The following is a 19,884-nucleotide window of genomic DNA, read 5'->3' as shown; positions in this document are numbered from 1 at the left end:
GTGCTTGTTTGTTATTTGGTTTTTAGGAGCATTAGCAACTAAGGCCATACTGCTCTGGGATATGCGGTGGTCATTCCCTGACCTTTCCATATTTGGTGGTGACAGGCTCGAATCCCGGTCTAATCCAGAAGCGTGTGCTACGCGCTGCTGCTCCTGGCTACGGAGGCGTCTCTTTATTGGTGCACTGTGCTCTCGTGTGTGTTTTATTCGCGGGATTTCTGTATTTGTGTACATCAACTTGCCTATCTTGCAAAGATAGAGGCTGTTAGTATAACCTATGTATATTTGGCTGCAAAGATAGAGGTTGTTAGTATAACCTATTTGTATTTTTGTGTATGCTTTGTTTTGTCATTATAGGGTAATTTATAGTGGTTTAGTTAAGAGGAGGCAAAATTAGGATAGAAATACACTCCTGCCCTTGTATTACACTAATAGCCCAGGATGGAAAATTTTAATTGTAGGAAAGTAAATTGTATGACTGAAGAAGAATGTAATGTTAGTGCTTGGGTTATCTGGAAGTGCGATTTCCTGTCCGTGCTAGTAACAGCCCTGCTCGCGTGTAGGGCCGTTCCTAGCATGGACACGCACATTTTTTAATTAGTCTTAATATTAAAGGAAATATAACAAATGAACTCAATAATAAATTACTCTAATATAAAGAAAATTCAATTAGTTTTGGTTTTATTATTCTTAATTTCAGTATAAATACTATTATTTCGTTATCAACATTATTGCAGGCTGACTTGCCCCATTCATAGAGCATCTTTTTTTTTTAGAAGCGGTGTATGTGTCTGTATACATGAGTGCTACCTGTTATTTTTTTTTTAAACTTTTCCCACTGGTAGCAAAAACTTCACTTTGCTCAATGACAGTAGATCCCCTGGTGTTGGAGATGCTGCAGTATTTATATATCATCACTCATAACAGCTTTTCAAATTCACCTTCTAAATCATATGCTCCTTAAAAGTATCCCATTCCTTAATGTTGTCATGAGATGCATTTGCTGAAACGTTTTTTTAGGCACGTTAGCATGATATGCATAATGTCCCTGTTGTATTCATGTCTGTCCACTGCATATAATTTTCATGAAATTTTATATTTGGGTCTTTTTAAAAAAAGATTTGTCAAGTCATTACAAATTTCATTAAAAATCAGGCCAGTAGTAATCTATGAATTATTATTCATTTATTATTATGTATTTTTTTCCCCATCTGCATGTATTAAGTCATCTCCCAGTGGATGGATTTTTATGAAATTTTATACTGTTAGAAGGTTCAGCCAAAGCACTTTATTTCATTTTTCCCTCCCCATGTGCTGGTTGGAGGAATGAATGGACAATGTGGTGAATGCACAGAAAAGACATTTTCTTGGTTTGCACATAAAAGTTGCTGCTTTTTAATAATCTTTTTTGTTATAATCGCAAATTATTACTAATTGTTAACTCATCAAAAATGTAATGCACTGCATACATTAACTAACTTTTTTAACAATAATAAACTCCTGAAGCAGTTGATTATTATGCCTGATTCACTACAAACAAACCAATAATAATATAATGAATATCACCAAAAAATGCCAATTTGTCTGCTGGTGGTTTGCTCCTTTTATTGAGGATCAAGTACCTTATCAGTTGCTGATTAAAATTAATAGAATTGGGCGGTAAAATAATAGCCTTATATAGATGCCTTTGTCGTTAATGAGTGGGGGGGGGGGTGAGCCTGAATATAAAACTTACTTAAAAACAATATAAGTATGTAAAAAAAATATCAAACAAAACATTCTCGGAGGGAGGAGCTTCAGCTTCTTCCTCTGTGAATGTTTTGTGTGATATTATATTCGTTGTGCTTATAAAAGATACTGATGTGGAATGAATGAGCATATCAACACCCCCACCCCACCAACAAAATTTCTAGGCACATTCCCTGCAGCCTGTAGTGAAGTGTTTTGTCCTTATTTGATTAACATAACATTTTGTGCTAATGAATGTGACTTAAAGTTTTGATTTTTCTTTTTTTATAACTTTTTGCTGTATCTTAGGTTGAGTGTAATTTGAAACATCATTATTAAACCTAGATTACTCTTTTGAATGTGCAAAGTAATTTAAAGTTGCTTCATAACTTGGTGTATTTTGAACTTATTAAAATATATGAAACAAAATGAAGTTGTACCCTGGAAATTTCTGTTGATGTCTTGTAGTTACAGGTTTCACCATTGATTGTAATGTACATAATGTAAGCAACAAAATAGCTACTTTCACTGTAACAGAACGAACATGGTAAATTTTTATCTTTTACAATCAAAATAATATTGAAAGTAGAACAAAGTTTTTGTATATAGAACACTGGCCTCTCACTAGGCATTCTTAATGACTGTCAGAGGAATTTTGTTTATGCAAGTCTTTGCATTACAATAACTTGAAAGAGTACAGTTTAATCAATTAATAAGTGATGAAACTATTGATCAAACTGTAAAAACGTTATCAATGGTACTTTAGCCAATCAAGTGGAGAATTTTGGAAAATGGCTGTGAGTAATTCATGCAAAGTGCTTCACCCAAACTGGATGACAGTAATTGTTGGCATCAAGACTTTTGTATCAGCATTTCACTAGAAAATCACAGTTGTCATATAAAGCATTAGTAGAGACATGATGTAAGAAAGCAAGCTTATACAGCATCAGCTGGGGAAAAAAAAAATCCCATTTCACCTATCCATTTGCTCACAAGTTTGTAGAGTTCTTCCTTGAATTTATTTAAGCTGGCAATTTCCACAATGACTGCTGGAAGTTTTGTTCCAGCAATCAACCAGTTGCTGGTTAAAGGCAAATTTATGTGCATCTATTCTACAACTTCCTTTCCTCAATTTGAATTTGTCCCGTCAGGTTTGTAATCTGAGCAAGAGGAAGAATCCCATCAGCATTGAGCTGCTCAACTCATTCAAGGCCTTATGCACCTCAATCAGATAACCTTGCAGGTACCTAGTCTCCAAATGTTGCAATTTGCCTTTGTTTCCCTCACCAATTCCATTGCCCTTCTCAGTACTAGTTTCAGCAGCTCTGTATCCTTCCTAAAGCGGGGTTGCCAGAAGTGTATGCAGTACTCAAGGTGTGGCCTGACCATTGTCTTATACAAAGAGATAACACCTCCTTATCCCTGCTAGCAAAATCCTTGTATATCATTGACAAGACCCCATCAGCTGCTCTGGCAGCCTGTCTGCACTGTCAGAAAATTTCATTATCTGAATGCATCATTATCCTCGGGTCTTTTTCATTCTCCACTACCCTGAGTGTAGTACCACCAAGTTCATACGTTACTCTGGGGTTACTGCTACCCATATGCAGTACTTTACATTTATCAATTAAACTTCAGTTGCCACCTCTTAGCCCATCTGCTCAACTCTTCCAGATCCTGTTGCAGTAGCATACTGTCATTAATAACCCTGCAAACTTGGTCATTAAGCCTGATATATAGTGCATGATTATTATGGTTAGTATGTGGTACTGTGGTATGTTTACTCCTGGTAAATATACCACAGTACTAGATACCAACCATATTGGGGATTCCCAAAACAAAATAACTTTTGTGATGCAGTTGTCAAATTCCCCATCTTGTGAAATATATGTATAGCTTTGAGCAATTTAACTGTCAACTGTTTCAATTGCATATTTATACCCACTGTAGTTAGAAGTGCCAACAACACTTGCAGTCTTGTTAGTCTTCAACCTTCTTGTAACAGTTTTTGTATGTTTGAATAATTCTATTGGTTTATGGAATGTTGAGGCATTCCAGATTGATGTGTTTTTTTTTTTTATTAAAGTATGCTGTGTGAACGATAGGCTTAACCGATTGGGCTGGAAGGTCAAATTGAAGATATTTCTTCCTGGGTGTGCAGAAAGTTAAAATATAAAAATTCTGAATAGTTTAATTTTATGGAAGGGCTAGTTTTGTACTACAAACAAGAATAGTTCAACATTCACTTCATAGATGGAGCCACATGAAGTTCTTTTAAACAAACAGTTTTCTTAGTTAAGGCATTTTTTATTTATCAACAATTTGCACTTTTACTATTTAACTGATTAACAATTTGCATGTTCGCACAATTGTGACTTTTGTTTTGAAAAAAAAAATAATAATAATAAATAAATAAAACTCTGCTACCAATTGTGAAATTTTTGGAATGGGTACAGCTAGCTGTAGCCATTGCATATGATAGGACTAATCAATTTGGTCTCAAATTGAAGATATTTCTTCCTAGGTGTGTGCAGAAACGTGGGAAAATATAAAAATTCGGAATAGTTTTATACTGCCTACCTTAAAAGAAAGAATTTTATTTTACAGAAATGATAAAGGATTCGATGCGTATTGGCTTACCTGCTCATGATCAAACAGATTGTTTCTTTAGGATAGCTAGAGAAAAACTCTGCTACCAATTGTGAAATTTTCGCAAGGGGTACTGCTAGTTTTATATATAATTTGCTTGTGTCCATCTGTCAGTGATGTAATTTGAATAGCTTTTGCAGTAGATTATATATAGCAATAAAATTTGAAATAATAAAAATAAAAAAAAATTTCCAAACTAATTTTCTGACCCGATTCCTTTTTGTAATTTAGGAGTAAAATTGAAATAATAAAAAAAAAATTCAATTCTGAGAATTGATGTAGTTTCAAGTGAAACTGACTTGCCAATTACTCTGAAGTGAAGACAATTTCTTAGTTTTTGTCATCACAATCTCAGGGTTAGACTTTAACAAAGTTTGGCATTTTTGCTCATGGATAACGTTACATAGCAGTTTCCAGGCCCTGATAATTTTTGTGCGATAACTTTTAAAACATTTTAATGTTTTAAAAGGACAATACAGTTATACATTAAAAAATGATCAAATTGCATTTTTGCTAATTTTATTACCTGAGTTTGTCCTGCTGACACCTTAGCTAGCAATAAAGGGGGCCAAGGGAAAGGGTACTTCAGTATTAATCTTTACTTCTCAGAAACAGTTTTGGCTTATTATTCATTATAGGTATTCTAATTTAAGTATATATAATTAATTAATTGCTGTATATTAAGAAAACATGTTTCATATGTGGAAATCAGTATAGGTATAAAATTATACATTACTGAGATGCCTACAGTCCATAAGAAATGCATAGGTCTACACGTTATCACTTCACTATTTCTTCTTGGCTTCACTGTATCTGTGAAGTGATAACATGTAGACTTTTATGCATTTAGATGCTGTAGGCATCTTATAATGTATAATTTTATATCTATACTAATATAAATGACAGATGACCATTTCTATTAGTATAGATATATAAAAGGTGATGACAGAACCATCCCATCTTTTAATGCAAACATTTATATCAAAAGAGGGATGGTTTTGTAATCGCCCTTTTTCATTATAAGTTTAATGTGTGTCAAGCCTGCTACGATTGTGGGGTTAGGTGGGGAGGAGTTGATCCTCTAAGTGTTCAAAAACATCCATGCACCTTTCTGCTAAAATGCAAGAAAGGGAGTTGCCCGTGTTAAAGTTAAATTTTGGAGCTTGCCTAACATTTTTTTTTTTAATTTCAAATGAGTGGGGGGGGGGGCATGGTTGAAATTGGTTGCTCTAACCTCTTGATGGCTTCAAGAGAGGTCAGTGAACATACTCCACCTTTAAAGCTTACTGATATGAATTCATTTTAAAATTGTGATAGCATAACTTCTAATAAAATCTGAAGTATTCTTTACCAAATTGGGGTTGGAAAGATGGAATAGGAAATTAGTCTCTTCCTTCCTCCAGCCATTTTCCTAAGTTCCCGGGCATCATCTGCTCTTGATAATTAAATTGTTCTTAGAAGCTGTTGGTTGTGTGCTAATATTGGCAAAATGTACTGAGCTTCTGAGATGTATGTTGGGTTCAGTCTTCTAAATGAACACACCAACTACTGTTGAGGGTACAGCTCTAAAACAGTGTTTGCAGCCAGGCTACAAGATACTCTGCGCCTCCGTAGCCAGGTGGGAAGGAGCAGCAGTGTGTAGCACATGCTTCTTGATTAGACCAGGGTTCGAGCCTGTCACCACAAAATACGGAAGATGCGGAAAGGTCAGGGAATGACCACCGCATATTTCGGAGCAATATGGCCTTAGTTGCTAATGCTCCTAAAAAAAACTAAAATAACAAAAAATACAAGTTACTCCACCGAACCTATTGGTAACTTTCTGGGAGGCTTCCAGATAGTGATTGGAGGGAGTAAGAGTTGTCAAGGCCACGTTATGTCAAGGAACTGGGTATATTCTTGCTGTGTGTATGCCATATCCAAAAATATCATTACTTCATATAACGTACCCTCCCCACTTTTTCTTAGTACTGAATACATTATGATTTCTAAAACTAATAGAACAAACTTATTTGCAAAAATATCTAAACCACCCACTCTCCTTTATTACACAAATATATGTGGTCTCAGTTCCAACCTCAATGATGTGCGTTTCCACATCCAGTGTGCCACACAGTATTATTACTAATAGAATCTCAATTATTGGTTGATTCTATCACTACTCATCTTAGTTGTCCTAATGCATGTAATTCCTTTTGCTACAAAGGCAGTATTTGTGCATATGTCTGCTCTGATATTTTGTCAGAGAATTAGTAATTTGGAACTCCTCTTTTTGACCTTCTCTGGCTTAAAATCTTTCTACCGTATTCTGTCAAATTCATCTGATGCGTCTATCATTCCCCCAACTCTATTAATCGCTTGGACTTCCTCTCTTTGAAACTTGACTTTTTACAGTCCAATTTTCCTTGGTGATTTTAATACTCACAACACTAGCTGGCTTCCATTCTTTAGTCACACAGACCCAGCTGGTGGAGATGCTGAGACATTTTGCAATTATTTTTATTTATTTATTTTTTTTATGACTTTGATAGACTGTTCATTTACCTACCAGAATATCAGACAATCCTAATCACACAGCCAACCCCCTTACTCTTTTTTCACAAACAATCGTAAATACATGGTAAAGTGAGTGGCCATCTAGGCACCTTAGATTACAATTGTGCGATGGTTTCTTCTCCAGTGGAGTCATTCTCTTGTGGCCATTCTCAACCTCATTGTTTGGCCTTACAAGAATGCAAAATGGGATGAGATTTCTTTTCCTTGGTTAGATTGCTCTTTCAAATCTTGTGATGTCAACATTTGCTCGGATTGTGTCACTTAAATTATTCTTGTAGGGATGAAATTGTTTATTCCCCACTCCACCTTAAAATCTCTTTTTCACCCAAACCTTGGTTTTTCCAATAAATGTGCAAAGGTTCTTCAAGATAAGAATGTTACATATTGCAATTTTCTTGGAACCAAAAATCCTGGTTTGTTTTCTGCCTAGATCAAAGCTTGCAACAACTGTAAAGCAGTTGTTAATCAGTCCACACTAGATTTCAAACAGGTTAAAAGAAAGAAAACTTGCTTTTTGTTCAAATGGTAGTCTAGCATCCTGGTCTCTTGCCAAAGCTATTGACAGCAACTTTTGCCCAAACCTCTTTTCACCCCTGCCAGAACCAGATGACCCTGTTGCCACCTCAGCCAAAGATAAAGCTGACCTGCTGGCATCCTACTTTTCTTCAAATTCTTGTATTAATTATCTTGGTAAACTACCCCCTGCCATTCCCAGTACACTCCATTCAGTACCCCCTGTGGTCTTCCCTCAAAAGGATGTCAGAAGAATTTTGAATAGACTTGATTCCAAGGAAGTGCCAGGTACCGATGGTATTTATCCATTCATTCTCAAATGGATGAATACCATTTGTATTTATGCTTGGAAATTTGCTCATATTCAGCCAGTTCCTAAAAATGGTGACAAATCCCTCCCATCCAATTATCATCCTGTTGCACTTCTACTCTTTCTAAAGTAATGGAGAAATGAATTAACCAACTCCTAAACTATCTAGACACCTTCCATTGATCAATAATCCTCTGTATTCTGCCAGTGTCGATGCACTGGTGATACTATTTGATATATAGGTAATACCTATATATCAAATAGTATCTGTTTGTTACCAATCTATGAACAAATTCAGTGGAAAAGTTCGGTGAAACTCAAGCAGTTGCACTTCACATTTCAAAGGCAATTGATTGTGTTTGGCATAAAGTATAAAAAAGCTGCCATATGGTTTGCTAGTTTTGGGTATCCAGTTTTCTCTCTGATTGCTCACTGCATGTGACGGTAGTTGACTGACTCTCCTTCTAACTTTCCACTAATGCTGGTGTTCTCCAAGGTTCTTTCTCTCACTCTTTTCCGCTTGTATATAAAAGACCTTCCACTGATTGCAAATCCTATTCATCGTTTTGGTAAAGACATCACACTGAGAAACCTTGCCCTGCTTAAACAGTTTCAAATTCTTGAATATGCACTACCAATTCCGGCGCTTCTGTAGCCAGGTGGGAAGGAGCAGCAGTGCGTAGCACACGCTTCTTGATTAGACCGGGGTTCGAGCCCACCAAATACGGAGGATGCGGAAAGGTCAGGGAATGACCACCGCATATCCCGGAGCAATATGGCCTTAGTTGCTAATGCTCCTAAAAGCCAAATAACAAACAAACAAACTACCAATTCCTTAAATGCTGATGGCAAGGTAATTTTCCAGTTGATTTCACTCTTTTAAATCTCAGCCCTGTCATATTCCCCAAAAAGAATTCGGCTGCTATACTTATCTTCGATGGCACTTGGATTTCTAGACAAGATCACATATCTCTATTAGGGATTACCCTGACTTTTAATCTCTCTTGGCATAAGCACATCACAAATATTGCTTCCTCTGCATCAAAAAACTGGGTTTTCTCTTTTGCTGTTACTTTTCTTTCAAAAAGTGGTTCACTCAAACCCACCCTACCATGGAATATTATTCCTATATCCAAGGAGGTGCCCTCAAAACATCTCGCAGGATTGTAGATTCTTTTCAAAAGAGGGCAGTTAAGTTAGTTAATGACCTATCTCTAACAAAGTCTGTCCACTCACTCTGTCTCATTTTATTTTTGTTGCATGTCTTTTAAAATGAGAATTATAAAATGTATAACCTTACAATGAAAAAGTAATCTTCCACTTGTAATCTGAACAAGTGGAAGGATCCCATCAGAATTCAACGTGCTCAACCCATTCAAGGCCTTATACACCTCAATCAGATCACCTCGCAGGTGCCTAGTCTCCAGCCACTGCAATTTGCAGAACTTAAGCCTCTCTTGGTAAGAGCATCCCTTCATTCCCCTCACCAATCTTGTTGCTCTTAGATTTAAGAGCAACAAGATACATTTGCTTGAGTGTATACTTCTCTGTACACACTCAAGCAAATCGACATCCTTCCTAAAATGAGGCCTCCAGACCTGTACGCAGTACTCAAGGTGTGGCCTGACCATTGCCTTATACAGAGGGACAATCACCTCCTTTTCCCTGCTAGCAAAATTCCTATATATCGACAAAACCCCATGACCTGCCCTGGCAGCCTGTCTGCATTGCTCAGAAAACTTCATATCTGACTGCACAATTACTCCCAGGTCTTTTTCATTTTCTACTACCTTAAGTGTAGTACCACACAGTTGGTACTTTTCTCTTGGGTTACTTCAACCCATATGCAGTACTTTGCATTTGTCAAGGTTAAACTTCAGTTGCCACTTCTTAGCCCATCTGCCCAAATTATCTAGATCCTGTTGCAGTAGCACACTGCCATTACTGTCATTAACAACCCTGCCAACCTTTGTATCATCTGCAAACTTCGACACTAATCCTGATATACCTTCATCAATATCATTGATAAATATACAAAACAAGAGTGGACCCAACACCGAACCCTGTGGGACTCCACTAATAACATTAGTCCACGAAGAGCAGCACCCATTGATAACCACCCTCTGTCTTCTCCCACTTAACCATCCTTTTATCCATTGTAGCAACTTACCCTTAATACCATTCTGCTGCAATTTGTACAATAGTCTTCCATGCGCAACAGTGTCAAAAGCTTTCCTGAAATCCAAATATATGATATCAAAATTATTTTTTGCATCCAGTTCCTTTGTAACCACATCATAATAACCAATCAAATTTGTCAGACAAGACTTTCCGTGTCTGTAATAAACTCGTGTCACCCTTCTATCCCCCTTGTGAATTGGCGATATATTTGCACATCTCCAGTTCGTGGGAACCTCCCTCCAAGGATGCTCTCAGAATTATGGCTAAGGGTTTGCGTAGTTGCTTTACTGCCTCCTTTAATATAACTGGATAGATCCCATCCATCCCAGGTGCTTTTCTTATGTTTAACTTCAACAATTTCTCCTCCACTTTTCTCTCAATAATTACAAAATCATTTAAGTACCCTGCTACGATTTGATAACCTTCTGCCATTTTCAAACCTTAATAATTCCTCATGTGTGAATGTAGATGCAAAATACTCATTCAGTTTGTTTGCTATCTGAGCAGGATCATCAACAGTCGAACCATCGATGTCAAGTGGACCAATCAGATTCATCCCCTTCCTTTTAGAGTTTATATAAGTAAAGAAATCCTTGCTGTTTTTCTTAGCATCTTTTGCCAAGGATTTCTTGTAATCTGCCTTCGCCTGCCTAACCTCCTTTGTGACCTGATTACAGACTAGCTTGTATCTGCCATAGGCTTCTGTGTCGCTTGATAATTTATATGCATCCCATGCATTTTTCTTTCTGTTAAGAGTCTCATTAGTTCATTTGATAACCATTTAGGCCTAAACCTTGAACAGTATTTCTTAATAGGTATGAAACTTTTAGTAGCATCCACGATTAATTTCTCGAATGCTTCCCATTTAGAATTTACTGTTTGTAAATTCTAAATGACTGTAACATCGTCAGTTGATCCTACTGTGCAGATTTTAAAAACTGTCTGAGACCACTGTACTCACCTTTACGGAAGCAAAAACCCTTTCCTTTACTCCTGATGGTAATTAAATCTTTTAGTAAATCCCACATCAGTACACTGATCACTGCCACCTGGTGGTTACTTTATCTGTCAATTCTTAATACACGAATGATCACTGCTGATAACCAGATCAAGAGTATTACTCTCTGGTTACCTCTCGAACATACTGCTGCAGAAAACAGTCATCCAATAAATCCACAAAAGTCTGACTAGTGTGTGAGTGACAACCCACAACTTCCAGTCAATATCTTGGAAGTTAAAATCTCCCATTATAAGACATTCTGATTTACTAGTCCACTCTATTTCTCTGTACAATTGTTCATTGTACTCATTAGAGTCATTAGGCCTATAACACACTCCTACTCTTATTTTTGCTTTCGCAGTACTTATGTCACACCAAACTGACTCAACAGTGCACTGTTCATCTATATCAACTGGGTGCACTTCTTTTGATTTTGTTTTTCTTAATTAACAGCATAACATCTCCTCCCTGTCTATCCTTTCTGTACACATTGTACTCTCCAAATTCCAGTTCTGCATTCCTTATATCTGGGTAACACCACGTCTCTGCTATTCCAACAATATCTGCCTTTGATGTCTTGACCAACACTTCAAATTCATCAAATTTATTTACTATACTTCTAGCATTGGTATACATGCACCTATTCCTAGTTACCCTAACACATCCCATATACCCACCTATTTCACGATGACTGCCATCTGTCCCTGAAACACCCCTCGCTCTAGGTCGCTACTTATTCTTATAGAAGTTGTGTAAGAATCACCTTCACCTCTGCCTGCAGCTACTGTTAAACTATTAGTCCTTGTATCCCACCAAGCTAGCAGTTTTCCGACCCACCTAACACTGCCTCAATAGCATCAGCAAATATTCTTGCACCCTTTCTATTTAAGTGTATTCCATCCCTGTAGAAGCAGTTACTCCTGTTAACGAGTACAGACCAGGCTGAAAAAAATTCTGTCCCTTGAGCCTTGCACAATCTTTCCACGTCCGAATTGATTGACAGGGCTCTTATCATATACTCCCTCCTATCGTGTCTGGGTAGAATTGCAGACACTTTCAAATTCAACCCTAATTCACGGCTTTTGTTCAATGGTGACCTGTACTAGTTAAGTAATTCTGCTGGTCTCCTACTCTTAATATCATTAGTGCTAATGTGTACAACTATATCACCTTTTGTGCCCTTAAAAGATGATATCTGCTCTACAACGTCATCAACCTTTGCCCCTGGCAGACATACCCTGGTCCTGTTCCACCTATCCTTTTAACAAAGCATGTTCCCCATTTCCCTGACAATATTTTTGCTGATGTGTATAAAAGTACGTGTACATATAGATTAAAAAATTAAATATATATATTCAGTACATTAGTTCTGTTTTAATATTTATTTCAAAATTTAAAATTGCATATACCTTGCTTCCTGTAGTCAGAGGCGAATTAAGCGGACTAAGTGGCCGCGTAGGGCCCGGAATACTAAGGGGCCTGAGGTCTTAAAATGTCTTTTCATTAGGATTTGAGGAAAATTATGTTTTTTTGTATACAATCAACCCTCCTTTAATGCGGTATTATTTAAGCTTTTGAAGGGAATTTATTTGAGTTTTGGTGGGATTCTAACTTTTAACTGTACATCAGGGGATGATACTAATATAGCATAAATAGGCCCAAATTAAGTAAATATTTTTTTTTAATTACACAAAAAAATTGATCCCTCCCAAAATAATAATTTGATTTAAATACGATTTATGATATGCGGAAAGAGGGCTACATATAAAATAAAAATTTGAGGTTTGTAATTTTTTTTATTTTAAAAGCAAATTGCCCTGACAGGCCGCTATTTTTCATAATGAGATTTTTTTTTTGTAAGAAAAACGATCATAATTCCGGAAAGGGGCCCCGAAATTTTACCGCTTGGGCCCCCCACTTGGCTTGATCTGCCTCTGCCTGTAGTGTTACTATTTGGTGGGAATATTGGGTTTAATTTTCCCCTTTTATTTTGTGAAAACAAATTATTTCAAAAACAACTAGGCAAGATTGTAAATGTGAACTAATGGGAGAAGAAAAAGAAGTGACTTGAAACAAACACAATGTCATCACTTGTCTGGTACCATGCTCTCTTTGATCAAAAGCCAGATAGTCAGAGATATGTGGTGGCTTTTCTAGCAGGTCATTTATTTATTTATTATTTTTTTTTTTTTTATGAAAACCATAAATTGCTTCGGGAAGTATTGCAGTCAAGTTTGATCATATTTAGGTAGGTAGAAAAAGTTTTAGATTTTTAATCATTGATTAACTGTTAATGTGGGAGCATTATTTTCGAGAGTCACCTGTCAGGTGACTCACCTCTACCACTGTGTTAAGAGACTGAAAAAACACAATGTCAAATTTAAATTAAAGATAGCAAACAAACTCAAACAAATCCTTAACTCCTTTCCCCCCAACCTAATGAGAGATGTAGTCTGTAAACTTGATTGCAGCTCTAGCAAGTATTATGTAGGGGCAAAAAAACAAACCGTGAACATCTACGTTACAAAAAATAAGGCTTAGGAACCTGGCTTGGAGTGAAATAGCATACCACCACCACCACTCCATTTCTGAAGACCATGCTTAATAGGTTTGAAACATTTACTCGCCACCAAAAAAATGAGGGCCTTTAGGCATTTCACAGTCAGAAAGAAAACAAAAAAAAACGATCAACAGGAACATTGGTGGAGTTACTATCCCTCCATTCTGGATAACTCTCTTCAGTGGATTATCAACAAGAACCAAATGACAGACAAAACCAAACCAACAGACCTCTGACTATGAAGATTTCACACTTAGTTACAGCAAGTTAGTTCTGCCAGAGGCAACTTCAATGCGTAGAGTTGTTTTTCACAAGATAAAAACTCCCAATTTCTCTCTATGGTGTTCAGCATGATTTGTAGCGAAGAGAAGTCCCATATGCAATCAAGACTGACCACCACCTTACATTTTTTTTTTTTTTTGCTCCAGACCTTCACCCCCGTTCTTCTTGGCTTCAATGTATCCGGAGAATAATGGTTTTTGGTGTATGCAATTGTATAATTTTATTTGTTTATTTACATATACAATATATGTAATAAAATTGTATAATTTTATGTCTTTGCTAATTCCCTACAGATGTTCCAAAATGAATGGGTTTTTATGATGTACAGTGATTAATTCATTGAAGATATTTAAACTATGAAAATTCAACTTACTTCAGTGTGTATATTTTAATCTCATTAGTTATTTCGAAGTACATAACTATGTCAGTCAGTGGTCTTATTTTGAGATTTGTTTTCAACACTGAAATTCACCCACTAGAAAATCTTCCTAAGATGAGATCTGTCATTAGTGATATTATTATACTTCTATCAAGAGTAATATGTAAGCATGGGTTGGTGATTTCGCATGGCGTTTCAGTTTCCACGAATGCTCTTGGCTCCTCCTTCGTTAACTCTGCATATCTGTCGTAGTGTCATATTATCATTTCATATTTTTGTCTCGTACCATGAAACACTACGTGGTATCAATGAGTTTGTCAATCTGTCGGCAACCAAGCCAAATGTTGCATCAAAAAAAAAAAAAAAAAAAAAAAATTATGAATGATTAATTGTAAATTCCTTTGAGAGTTATTTGTGTCAGAATGTAAACAGAACTGTGAAAGAAATTTATAATTAATCATTTCTGCAACAAATACAGTTGTTAACAGACATGAGAGTTTCAACCATGGTCCATCAAATGCTTGTGAACTTCATTTTTTCTTGGCATCTTCATTCAAGTTTGTTATAATATGAAGCTCTCCTTGCTGTATAGGGAACAGATAGCTTTCTCTCCTATACTGTCATGAACAACTTCCATTGTTCAACTTACAACAGGTACACGCCTCTCAGTGCTGAAAATGATAATAGGTATCAGGTATATACAGATGGAGCTAAGATTGAGTATTTTGTATGTGTAGAAGTGTTATTTCCAGTTTTCAAAACCATCTCTAGTACGCTGTGAATTATATGAAATAAAATTGGCTCTAGGTGGCATAGAAAGGCACCAACTTTTTCCTCCCCTAATATGTACTGACTCGTGCTATAAAGACAGGGACAACCTTATTGTACATCTGCTAGTAAATTATGTTGAAAACAGAATCGAAGAATTTGTGCTAAGTAGAGATATTAAGATATTTTGGATCCCAAGTCACATGGGAATCAGTGGTAATGAGAAGGCTGATTGAGCTGCAAAAAAAAAAAATCTGACTTGGGAATAAATATGGAATTTCCAGTTTCTCCTCATCACATCAACTTTTAGAGAGAGATGTGAGTAGACAGGTATGGACAAATTCTTGGAGAGATCAAGCATGAATAAACTGTGCAGAATAAAACTGGAGTTGCATATTTGGGATTTCAGCCTCTGACTAAATTGACAAGAACAGATCATTTTAGCAAGATTGAGGATTGGGAATAGTTTCTGTTCCCACAGATATTTATTGGTAGGAGTTCAGCCTCCAACATGTTCAGACTGTAAAATCCAACTAATAGTACAATTCATAGTAGGTTGCCTTGAATCCATCAGTCCTGGGCACTGTGTATTCATTAACATTGTCTTGAATACTTAGAGGTAAAGCCAATGTGAATGAGCTTTACAACTTCAGATATGAAGTTGTAAAATAATTTGCTTTTTAAATAGCACATGAATGATGCACCTTGGCCTTAGTTGCTTTTGTATTATGAAACCACCACAGCAATAACAACTGATATGAAGCTTTTGATGCCAGAAAACTGAACTGCTACAAAATTAAAAAAATTTATTATTGCTCTATTTTTGCTTATTTTGTAATTTTACTTATTCATAATTTCTTGTTCACAAAATCTTTGAAAATAATCTTCATTCATTTTTAATTTTAGATAACCATGGAGGTTGATCAACTTGGTAAATGTTTGGAAGATTACAAAAATAAACATTGAATTAAAAATGCAAGTGACTATCAGGTAAATGACTGGATGAGGAATGCTTTATGTATTTTTGCTGTGAATTGTAAATAAGAATATATATTTGAAAATTATATGAAGATATGGCTGTAGGATAAGTTATAGTCTTGGCTGTGCACTTGGAAGTTCAAGTAGCTGTAAAGTCTTGTCATAAAGAAATTAATACAAAGCTACCATTTGTTTCTTTTGCACAAGAAAAGGGGCAAGGGAATTATGGCTAATAGGTGGAGCACAAATTTGAGTAAATTAGTTTTATCAGAAGATCTTATGTTAAAGTTATCTGAAATAAAATTAATAAAGTTTTTGGGTACTATCAAACTGTTAGTCAGGAGAGGCCAAAGAAGATCAAGGCACCTATGGTTTTTTTTTTTGTTGAAAAATCACTTGGGGGGAATAATTCATTTGTATATTTCTGGTTAATTTTTTGTAGGGTGGGTTTATACATGAATGGACCAAAACAATCTTTAAAAATTGAATTAATATCTGCAATTTTGGGCATTTTACTTTTGCCTCCAATCAGTCACTTGAATAATGAAAGGAGTTTGTAATTATTTTTGATCCTGAAGTTTCAGTAAAAAAAAAAGTTTTCGCACCTCCCAGGTACTGCTTTGTTTATAGGGTTGGCAAACAGTAAGAGTTAAATAATAGACTCCTTATTATCTGCCTCAATGGTGGGGGTAGAGCTAGAGATAATTCAAATCTACTTTATTTTTAATTGGCCTGGTTTTATGTGATAGGAGCAACCTTTTGTTCCTATAACCTTCAATGAATGAAAGTTATAACCTTCAGTTATAACTTTCATTCATTTGTATTAAAGTATGCATGAATGACTAAGTATTAAATTTTTAGTAGTCAGATTTATAAATACATAAAATTATGATTATTAAATTGGCATTTTAATGCCCTAGGTTTTTTTTTTTTTTTTTTTTTTTGCGAAGGTAAAGAAAGCCAACAGGAAAACCACGGGAAACTTTGGGATACTTTTAGTGGTCAAACACGTTTCCCAGTATCTCAGCTTCTCCCTGCATTCTCGGTAAACAGATGATGCATGTTATCGGTAATGAGAGTAGAAGTCTAACGATGTATTGATTAGTTTTTTCTCATTATTAGAGTTCATGAGTGTAATGCCTTCGTGCCCGATATTTACTTAGGGTACACCCTCCAGACTGCCTCAATCTTAGGGTGTTTATCTCCCCTTCCCACTGTTTTAACCCGATAGGAAAACTACTTCTACTGCAACTACCAATAACACGCACCTTCTGTAGAAGTCGTTTTCGTATTGGGTTAAAACAATGGGAACAGGGGAGAGGTATAAACATCCTAAGACTGAGGCAGTCTGGAGAGTGTACCCATAAGTAAATTTCAGTGCACAAACGAACTCCGATAATCTGCTTTTAATAATAAGGAAAAAACTATTCAATACATCGTTATCGACTTCTACTGATAACATTCACCATCTGTTTACCGAGAATGCAGGGAGAAGCTGTGGTACCGGGAAACACTTTTGACCAGTAAGAGTTCCCCGTGGTTCTTATGTTGGTTTCACCTTAGCCTTTTTTTTTTTTTTTTTTTTGTTCTTTGGCCCATATTCCTGTAATATGGAATTTTTCCCTAAATGCAAAATTTAATTATGAATTGTTATTTTGATAACTGTATATTATATTTATAAAATACAGTACGGATCATCACATCCCCAAACTGATGGCAGAATGTAATTTCTTTCCATAGGAATTGTGAAGTTTAAAATGTAAACCATTGGAGTTGTAACTTGAAGAGGATTGAGAGAAATAAAAGTTTAGTTCATAGACAACATACCCTTTCATCCACCTCTTTTCTTGAAGTAAAGAAAATTAAAAGAAAAACAAATTGCGTGGGTAGTCAACACAACAGATAATTAGGAGTTGACCGTAAATAATTCATTTGATAATTTATTTTTATTTTATTAACAGCTGAATTGTGAACAGCACTACTTTTGTTATATGATTGTATTTTTTTTTTTTTTTTTGACATTTTAGATATATGAGCTGTTTTAGTTGATAAAAATCATAATAATTTGAAATCAAAGTAATGGTGTGTAAGATATGCTCATATTATTCATTTAAGGAAGTAGCTGTGAAAATTTTTGTTTTTGATATTTTCTTTGGCAAGTATATTATTTCTGTTGATATATATATTATATATAGGGGATCCTTTATTCAGTACTGTGTTACTTAAGTTTGGGATAATCTCCTCTGTCAGGACTGTATTTTTATAATTTTGAAGAGTATTATGGTTGCACTTTTCTTCTAACATTTATTGTAATTTTATAATTTAAGTAAATGAATGGTTTAAGCTTAGTAAGCTTCTGTCATTCTATGTTAATTACTAAAGATTAATTAATTACTTTATTATTTATAAAGATTAGTTAATTACTTTATCTGAGACTAAAAATATTTATCTATGGCCAAGTGTTGCATAGAAGCCATTGGTAGATGCAGTGTTTATTCATTGCATATGCCACATTTTTCTATATAAAATGCATCATTATATTGTAGTAAAAATAAAATGAAATATCTTAATATGTTATGTTCTGAAATGTAATGCAGTACAACTGCCAATAACACATCTCAAAATCTGGCAGTGTTAGGCTCTGAGGCTGCTGAATTTGAATTGGATTTATTTATTTTTAAATTTATTTCTTATCTGGAAGTTTTTTTTTTTGTTTATAATGATTTATACCTCCCTGATAAATATCAGTAAAAGCATTTTTTGTGCTAGCTAGAGCTGGTGGAATGGCATCGAAACAGTCTTGCACCTGTTTTCACATAAAAATGATTGTTCATACTACATTGTTAAATAATACTGAATAAATATTTAAATTATTATTTGTGACATATCATATTTTTATCCTCTTATTTCACAGAAGCTCACACCAGTCTTGATGCTAGATGAGCAAGAAATAAAAGAAAATATCATGGTAGTGACATTTAACTTTCAGTTAACAATGGTTGTACTCATAATAGAACGAATAGACTCTTCAGATGTGCCAAAATATAAACAGAAAAATATTGTAGTGTGTGTGCGCGCGCGCAATACAAAAAACGAGTTTAGCACTTCAAATTTGAGATTTTAAATTTGTGTTTATAAGATTAAATATTTGTAAATCTGGAGATTACTGTTATACGAATAGGTTGTGTTAAAATTAGTATTTTTGTTCTGCTTTAAAATCACTGGCTACATAGTGTTGCTTCTTGTTTTTGAAGTAGCATAGCCTAAGTAGTTTTTGTGCTTATGATTTTTTCCAAATTTTGGTTAAGGGAAGTTCAATTTCTGCTAAATGTTAAAATCAGTAACTTGATGTAAGATTCATTGGACTGACACAGTTGGACAAGTTGTTCTGTGTATAATATCAGCTGGAATACTCTATATTGGTTCTTGATGATCTTTTTCCTTCCCTAATGAATTTAGAAGATATCAGTTTGCAAAGATATGCTGAGGATAATATGTGAAGAAGGCTGTTCATAAGAAAATGGTGATTGCAATAAAAAAAAAAAAAAGGGGCACTTGAGGCAACATTGACTGATTTTGTATTTTGGCCATGCATATTTGTTTAAAATTATCATTTACATAGGCAAAATTTCAGTAGCATACTGTCATTACTACCATTAACAACCATGCCAACCTTTGTATCATGTGCAAACTTTTTTCATTGAAATACGTAAATTTCAAAGCTTTTTTTTTTTTACCTTCTGAAAATTTAAGTATAATTAATAAATTTTTTATTATTTCATTGAAACTAATGAATATTTTCAGTGATTTTTTTTTGGTAATAAAATTATTACCAATAAAAATACTCTTAATAAAAAAAAAAATATATTTGCAAAATTTTCAATTATTATTTAAAAAAAATTAAGAACTGAAGTTAATAAGCATTGCAATCCAGTAAAAGCACAAGCAATTAGTATGCCAAAAGCATAATTCAGAAAACC

The sequence above is a fragment of the Mastigoproctus giganteus genome, chromosome 13 (assembly GCF_048544385.1).
Source record: "Mastigoproctus giganteus isolate SK-2022 chromosome 13, ASM4854438v1, whole genome shotgun sequence".
In the NCBI taxonomy this organism is placed as follows: Eukaryota; Metazoa; Arthropoda; class Arachnida; order Uropygi; family Thelyphonidae; genus Mastigoproctus; species Mastigoproctus giganteus.
This window is presented reverse-complemented; position numbering follows the sequence as displayed.